We start from the raw sequence: 6,625 nt of genomic DNA, 5'->3' as shown, positions 1-6,625 counted from the left end.
CCGGATGTATCGACGGACTTTATTTTTTTGAATTTTTTTTTTATTCAGGGAACATTTAATTTGTGCTTGGAAACACTAATTGGATCCACATGGAGATACCAGCTCCACACATTCATCTTTTCTAGGGAGAAACGTAGAGGAATTTCGGTAAACAAACATGATATTTTTCTTTGTATAGATGACTTTTTATGCACTTGCCTAACTAAAAGACTTTGCTTTTCTGCAAAACTGTTTTTACTGTGATTTTCTCGGTCAATTGCATATGAATGCCACACAACTTTGTCCGGATATGACTGGATGAATCCAGAAATATCCGCTTGTATTTAGGCTAACTCAATCCCAGATATTGCTACAGCCTCTGTGTTTGTGTTTTCCGGATATTATCAAGGGACTTTATTGTTTTGAATGTGTTTTATAATGGAACATTTTATTTTGTGCTAAGAAACACTAATTGGTTCCACAAGGAGACACAAGCTCTACACATTCGTGTTTTCTAGGGAGAAAGCTAGAGAAACTGCGGCAAACAAACATGATATTTCGCTCTATATACATGATATTTTATGCACTTGCCTAACGAAAAGATTTTGCTTTTCTCCAAAAGAATTTTTACTGTGATTTATTTCGGTCCATTGCATCCGATTTCCACACCACTTTTTGTGGATATGACTGGATGAAATCAGAAATATCTGGTTGTGTTTTGGCTATCTCAATCCCAGATATTCCTACAGACTCTGTGTTTGTGTTTTTCTGGATATTATTGATGGAGTTTATTGTTTTGAATGTTTTTTTTAATCAGGGAACATTTAATTTTGTGCTTGGATGCGCTAATTGGTTCCACATGGAGACACCAGCTCTACACATTCACATTTTCTAAGGAGAAAGCTAGAGCAACTGCCGCAAACAAACATGATATTTCTGTTTGTATACATGACATTTTATGCACTTGCCCAATGACAAGACTTTGCTTTTCTCCAAAACCATTTTTGCTGTGATTGTTCCATTGCATATGAATTCCACACAACTGTGTCCGGATATTACTGGCTGAAACCAGAAATACCCAGTTGTGTTTTGGCTAACTCAATCCCACATATTCCTACAGCCTCTGTGTTTGTGTTTTCCAGATATTATCGATGGAGTTTATTGTTTTGAACGTTTTTTATGAGGGAACATTTAATTTTTTTATTTATTTATGTATTTTTTGACAGGCAGAGTGGACGGTGACAGAGAGAGACAGAGAGAAAGGTCTTCCTTTGCCATTGGTTCACCCTCCTATGGCTGCCGTGGTTGGCACACTGCGGCCAGTGCACTGTGCTGATCTGATTGCAAGAGCAAGGTGCTTCTCCTGGTCTCCAATGGGCCGCTCAGGAACATGGCCCTGGAGCAGTTCTGCTCGGTCCTCAAAGTGTTCTTAATAACAATATTTGTAGTGGAAGGGATTACTGTGGCCCAAAAGACCCCAGATGGACAAAATATTGGAATCAAGCACATTCCTGCAACCCAATGTGGCATTTGGGATCGAACCAGCAATGGAGGTCATTTTGCTTCACCAAATTATCCTGATTCATACCCACCAAACAAGGAGTGTATCTACATTTTGGAAGCTGCTCCACGTCAAAGAATAGAATTAACCTTTGATGAACGTTATTATATAGAACCATCATTTGAGTGTCGATTTGATCACTTGGAAATTCGAGATGGGCCATTTGGTTTCTCCTCTTATAGATCGTTACTGTGGCATGAAAAGCCCTCCATTAATTAGATCAACAGGGAGATTCATGTGGATTAAGTTTAGTTCTGATGAAGAACTTGAAGGACATGGATTTCGAGCAAAATATTCATTTATTCCAGATTGCCAGTTTGAGCTCTCGGGAGCTGATGGAATAGTACGTTCTAGTCAGGTAGAACAAGAAGAAAAAACAAAACCTGGCCAAGCAGTTGATTGCATATGGACAATTAAGGCTACTCCAAAAGCTAAGAAAAGAAAAAAGCAGGAATATTTGAACAAATCACTAAAACCCATGGAACAATTATTGGCATTACATAAAGGATTGTCCTGGTCCTTCTCATTATTTCTATTTTAGTACAAGTGAAGCAGCCTCGAAAAAAGGTCATGACTTGCAAAACTGCTTTTAATAAAACAGGGTTCCAGGAAGTGTTTGATCCTCCCCATTATGAACTGTCCTCACTAAGGGACAAAGAAATTTCTGCAGACCTGGCAGACTTGTCAGAAGAGCTAGACAGCTACCAGAAGATGCGGCGCTCCTCCACTGCCTCCCGCTGCATCCACGACCATCACTGTGGATCGCAGGCATCCAGTGTCAAACAAAGCAGGACCAACCTCAGCTCCATGGAACTTCCTTTCCGAAATGATTTTGCACAACCACAGCCAATGAAAACATTTAATAGCACCTTCAAAAAAAGTAGCTATACTTTCAAACAGGCACATGAGTGCCCTGAACAGGCCCTAGAAGATAGAGTGATGGAGGAGATTCCCTGTGAAATTTATGTCAGGGGACGAGAAGATTCTGCACAAGCATCCATATCCATCGACTTTTAATATTCCACTCAAGGTGACACGTGGGTTACTAACTACATGAGTATACAGCCTATACAATACCCAATGCTATTTCTGGCAGCCAACCCCTTCCCCTGTCAAAACTAAGGATGACCTTCATCTGCTATTAACCTGTTGTAATGATGACATCTTTATTACCTCAGGCAGTCTATACATGTTAAATCAACAAAGGAGCTTATTGTATGCAGTGGAAAAAGTAATATGCTGATGCTTGGTGTCATATAAACCAAGCACCACTGGTGAGATGGCACTTGAAGGGGGGAGTGGTTGTGTTGAGCCAGGCTCAGGCTGCCTCCTAGTTTTAGCAAAAGACATACTTCTCTTGACTGATAACCGCTCTGTCAATATTTTGGTCCCACAATAAACTTAAAAATAAGATTTCTTTTACATATTTTTCTCTAACCTTGATTGTTTTATGAACCTACAATTTTACCCTTTGAGTTTCTTATATAAAAATAAGTGGTTCATGTACCACATACTTCAGCATAGGCCTCTGTTCTGTAAATGTGTCGAAAACAGCTAGTTACCAATTAAGACCCAGAGTTGTGTTTCATCCATCTGTTTCTTGACTAATTTCTCTACTTCTGCCTTTTTGTTACTGGATGCTTAGTCCTTATTTTCTGTGAGAAGCAGTAGATGATGTGATTTATCACCTTTAATCATATTTTCTCTTAGTTACACCAGAAGATTTCATAACCCTGGGTATATGCCATTACCATTACCAGTTATGACTAAGAATTTGAGGAAGATAACTCCTGGTTAGCCTTTGGAGTTTCCCAAATTTGGTCACATTGATTGATGGCCCATTCATTCTAATACACAGAGTGAATTCACTTTGGGGGAGGCCTGCAGTTACATATGCATTGATTCTTATTTTTATGAAAGATTACTTAACGCTCTGTGTTGGTTTATCTTATAACAAATGAGAACCAAGTTTTATGAGTTACAGGGAAATTCCTAAGCAACTGTAAGCTTTTACATCACCTCTTACATGGGACAGTACATTTTTCTAGCTTTTAGCAAAAATAACAACTTCCCCTTTTTTTTAAACTGCACTTTTGACCTTATGTTTTTTATGGTATATAAAGCAATAATTTATAAACATGATATAAAAACTCATTGTTTTTTTAGACTTTTGATATTATTTGATACTGGACAAACTTTATTAAATCAAAATTAAAGATCTACACTACAGATTTTGTTCAGTGTTCCCATTAGAAGCTTTGTGTACAAATATGCTGCGATAGAACCATGCACTATAATTTGTTGTAAAGAACTTGGTAATGTGTACATAAGCTTTTTCTTTTGTTACTATGTTTAGTTTGTGATAAATTCTTTACTGTGTGATATTTATTGCTTCATGTCACTACACAGATCACATACATTGTTACATGGTCCTTCAGTCATGTATATTTTGGATCTAAAAAATGTGTATGGAAAGGAATCCATTTGCCAAATTATAACAGATACAAGTACCATTTAAAAGAGAAATTATCATTTTAATATTTTTATAGTAAATTCTCAAATGAGAAGTTGGGGTTTCACTAGATTTCATTTTAAATATTGTATAGATATGTTCTCTTAGATTAGTGAAAACTGTGACCTTAAATATATACACAAATACTGCCTCAGAATGTGTTTCTTTTGTCACATGTTTTATTTTTAAAAAAGTAAATATCCAGGAGATGAGGAATCTACACATGATGCATTTATGATTTAATTTCCTCTTTTAAAAATACAATTTGGAAAGGCAAAGTAATATTTTTCAAAGAACTAATACAAGAGACATTGGATAGTTGAGTTTTTTTCAGTAACTATGCTGAATAGACACTTTTATAGATTACTTACATGAGGCAGCAGCATTGGAACTGCATAGTAAATAATACAACTGTGGTCTCATTCCTCAAAGTAACGAAAGAGAAATTAGCTTATTTTGTATGTAAAATCATATCCATAAAAGCTGTTAGACCCATCATAACCTATAGGTTATAGTAGAAAATAATGCAGTATGCTTAACTACATTATCTATAGTCACTTGTCACCATATTTTTATTTCTCAGTTTGTATTCTGCTTTCTTTAAAAGGGCTTGAAAAAGCCTACAAAAACACGGAGCCTTTAAAGAAGACACTTTAACATTCAGATAGCACAGAAATACATGGTTTCCCAAGGGAAATTTGGATAGTAAATTTGGTTCTAAATTTTCTGTCAGTTTCTGCTTTTTACCATAGAAAACCCAAACTTGGCAGCAAAGGCTACTTTTCTCTAAGGCATAATGCTCTTTATACAGGACAGCATGGCCTCAGAATTTTAAAAAGAAGCAGAATTCGGACATAAAGGTAAATCTTAACCCAGTGAAGGCACAGCTTAGTTTGGGAGTGTTGGTTTCTGATACGTCTGTTTGCAGGAAAAGAAGTAAAGGACTAGACGATGACCAGCTAAGCCAGCCCTAGACTGCCATGGGTTTTGACTCCATGGAGCCACGGATGGGTGTTAGGTCTCCGTTGTTTCTTAGCCACACTTGCTGTGGGGTCTAGGGAAAGAGAACAGAGCTATCAAATTTCAGGAGTTACTGCCAGAATCTGACTGCTGCAGATATAATCTTGCATCTCTGAGTTTAGTGGGACTACTTTACAGATTGTTTAAAGAGAAAGCCATAAATTTTAGTAATGGAAGACATGAAATGTAGCCATCTTGTTGAAGTTACAACCTCTTACACGACTCCAGTGGTAAGCACAAGGATACTTCAGAAAGTTTGTGGCAAAATGAAATCCAAAGACAAGTGTATTTTGGTGCAGAAAGTTTTTAAACCCATGCACAGTTTTTTTATAACACATTTTTCATGAACTTTCTGAAGACTCATTAACAAAATGCAAATCTGGAAGAGGTAAATAATTTCAATTCAGGGACAGGGTTAAATTCACTTCCATGACATTGTCATCATCTTCCATCCCAAATTTAACTCAAAATTTAACATTTTGCAACATCTGAAGTATGTGGGGATATACTGAGATAATCCTTTATTCATGGAAGGAGGTAGAATAAAATTTCAACAAAGTTTTTCACAGATTTAAAAGGCTCCTTTGATTTAACAGCTCATCTGTCAGTGTCATTTCATATAATTATTCAGCATTAAAAGAACTCCCTTACATGCCTCTGAACATTTTTGTGTCTGATGAGGAGGATGCATGTTTGCTTCAGGATTGTGTCAACTGGTGAGACAGGCTGGAGAAAGCCTCACTGCAGATCCAGGAGTCATTCTCAAAGGAGACAATGCTGTCAGTGCAAAGTGGTATCTGTTCTATTGAACGTAGTAAAAATACGCCTTGACTCACACTCGAGACCCAGAAGAAAGTTCGACTTTTGAGTGTTTCTAAAGATCCAAGAAAGATAATCTGGTGCAACTTTAAAAGGGTTGAGAAGATTGGAACCCAAAGAATCCAAGTGAGTACCATGTCTCAGAAGTCCTGTCCGAGTGCTTTTTCCTTGGCTTTAGGCTGTCACCCTGCTTTTGCTGGCTGTAAGTTTTAAAAGTCAAGTAGCTCTCAACAATCCAGATGTTCCATTTAAGCTTGTCATTCTGATTTAAAATGTAATTTATTCTATAATGGGATTTTTTCCCCAGAGCATTATATTTCACCCTTTTTGTTTATACATGTAACACCATGTTATTCTATAGTTTTGTTGCCATGATTCCTTGGCACATGCAAGTTCTGTAAGACAATTATTGTGAATTCTTAATAAACACTGTTTGTTAACAATAAAAAAAGAACACTAATTGGTTCCACATGGAGACACCAGCTCTACAATTTCATATTTTCTAGGGAGAAAGCTAGAGGAACTGCGGCAAACAAACATGACATTTCTGTTTGTATAGATGACATTTTATGCACTTGCCTAATGAAAAGACTTTGCTTTTCTCCAAAAGAATATTTGCTGTGATTTCATCGGTCCATTGCTTACGAATTCCACAAAACTTTGTGCAGATATGACTGGATGGAACCAGAAATATCCGGTTGTGTTTTGGCTAACTCAATCCCAGATATTCCTAC

General features: G+C 36.9%; 1 pseudogene; it reads left to right on the top strand.

Annotated features, from left to right (window-relative positions):
- The first annotated feature begins 1,369 nt into the window (after nt 1-1,369).
- Nucleotides 1,370-2,601, top strand: LOC133758456 (neuropilin and tolloid-like protein 2; annotated as a pseudogene).
- Nucleotides 2,602-6,625: the final 4,024 nt, after the last annotated feature.

Source organism: Lepus europaeus, chromosome 4, assembly GCF_033115175.1.
Source record: "Lepus europaeus isolate LE1 chromosome 4, mLepTim1.pri, whole genome shotgun sequence".
NCBI classification, from domain to species: Eukaryota; Metazoa; Chordata; class Mammalia; order Lagomorpha; family Leporidae; genus Lepus; species Lepus europaeus.
Note: the sequence above shows the minus strand (reverse complement) of the source record. Positions and strands in the feature narration are given on the sequence as shown.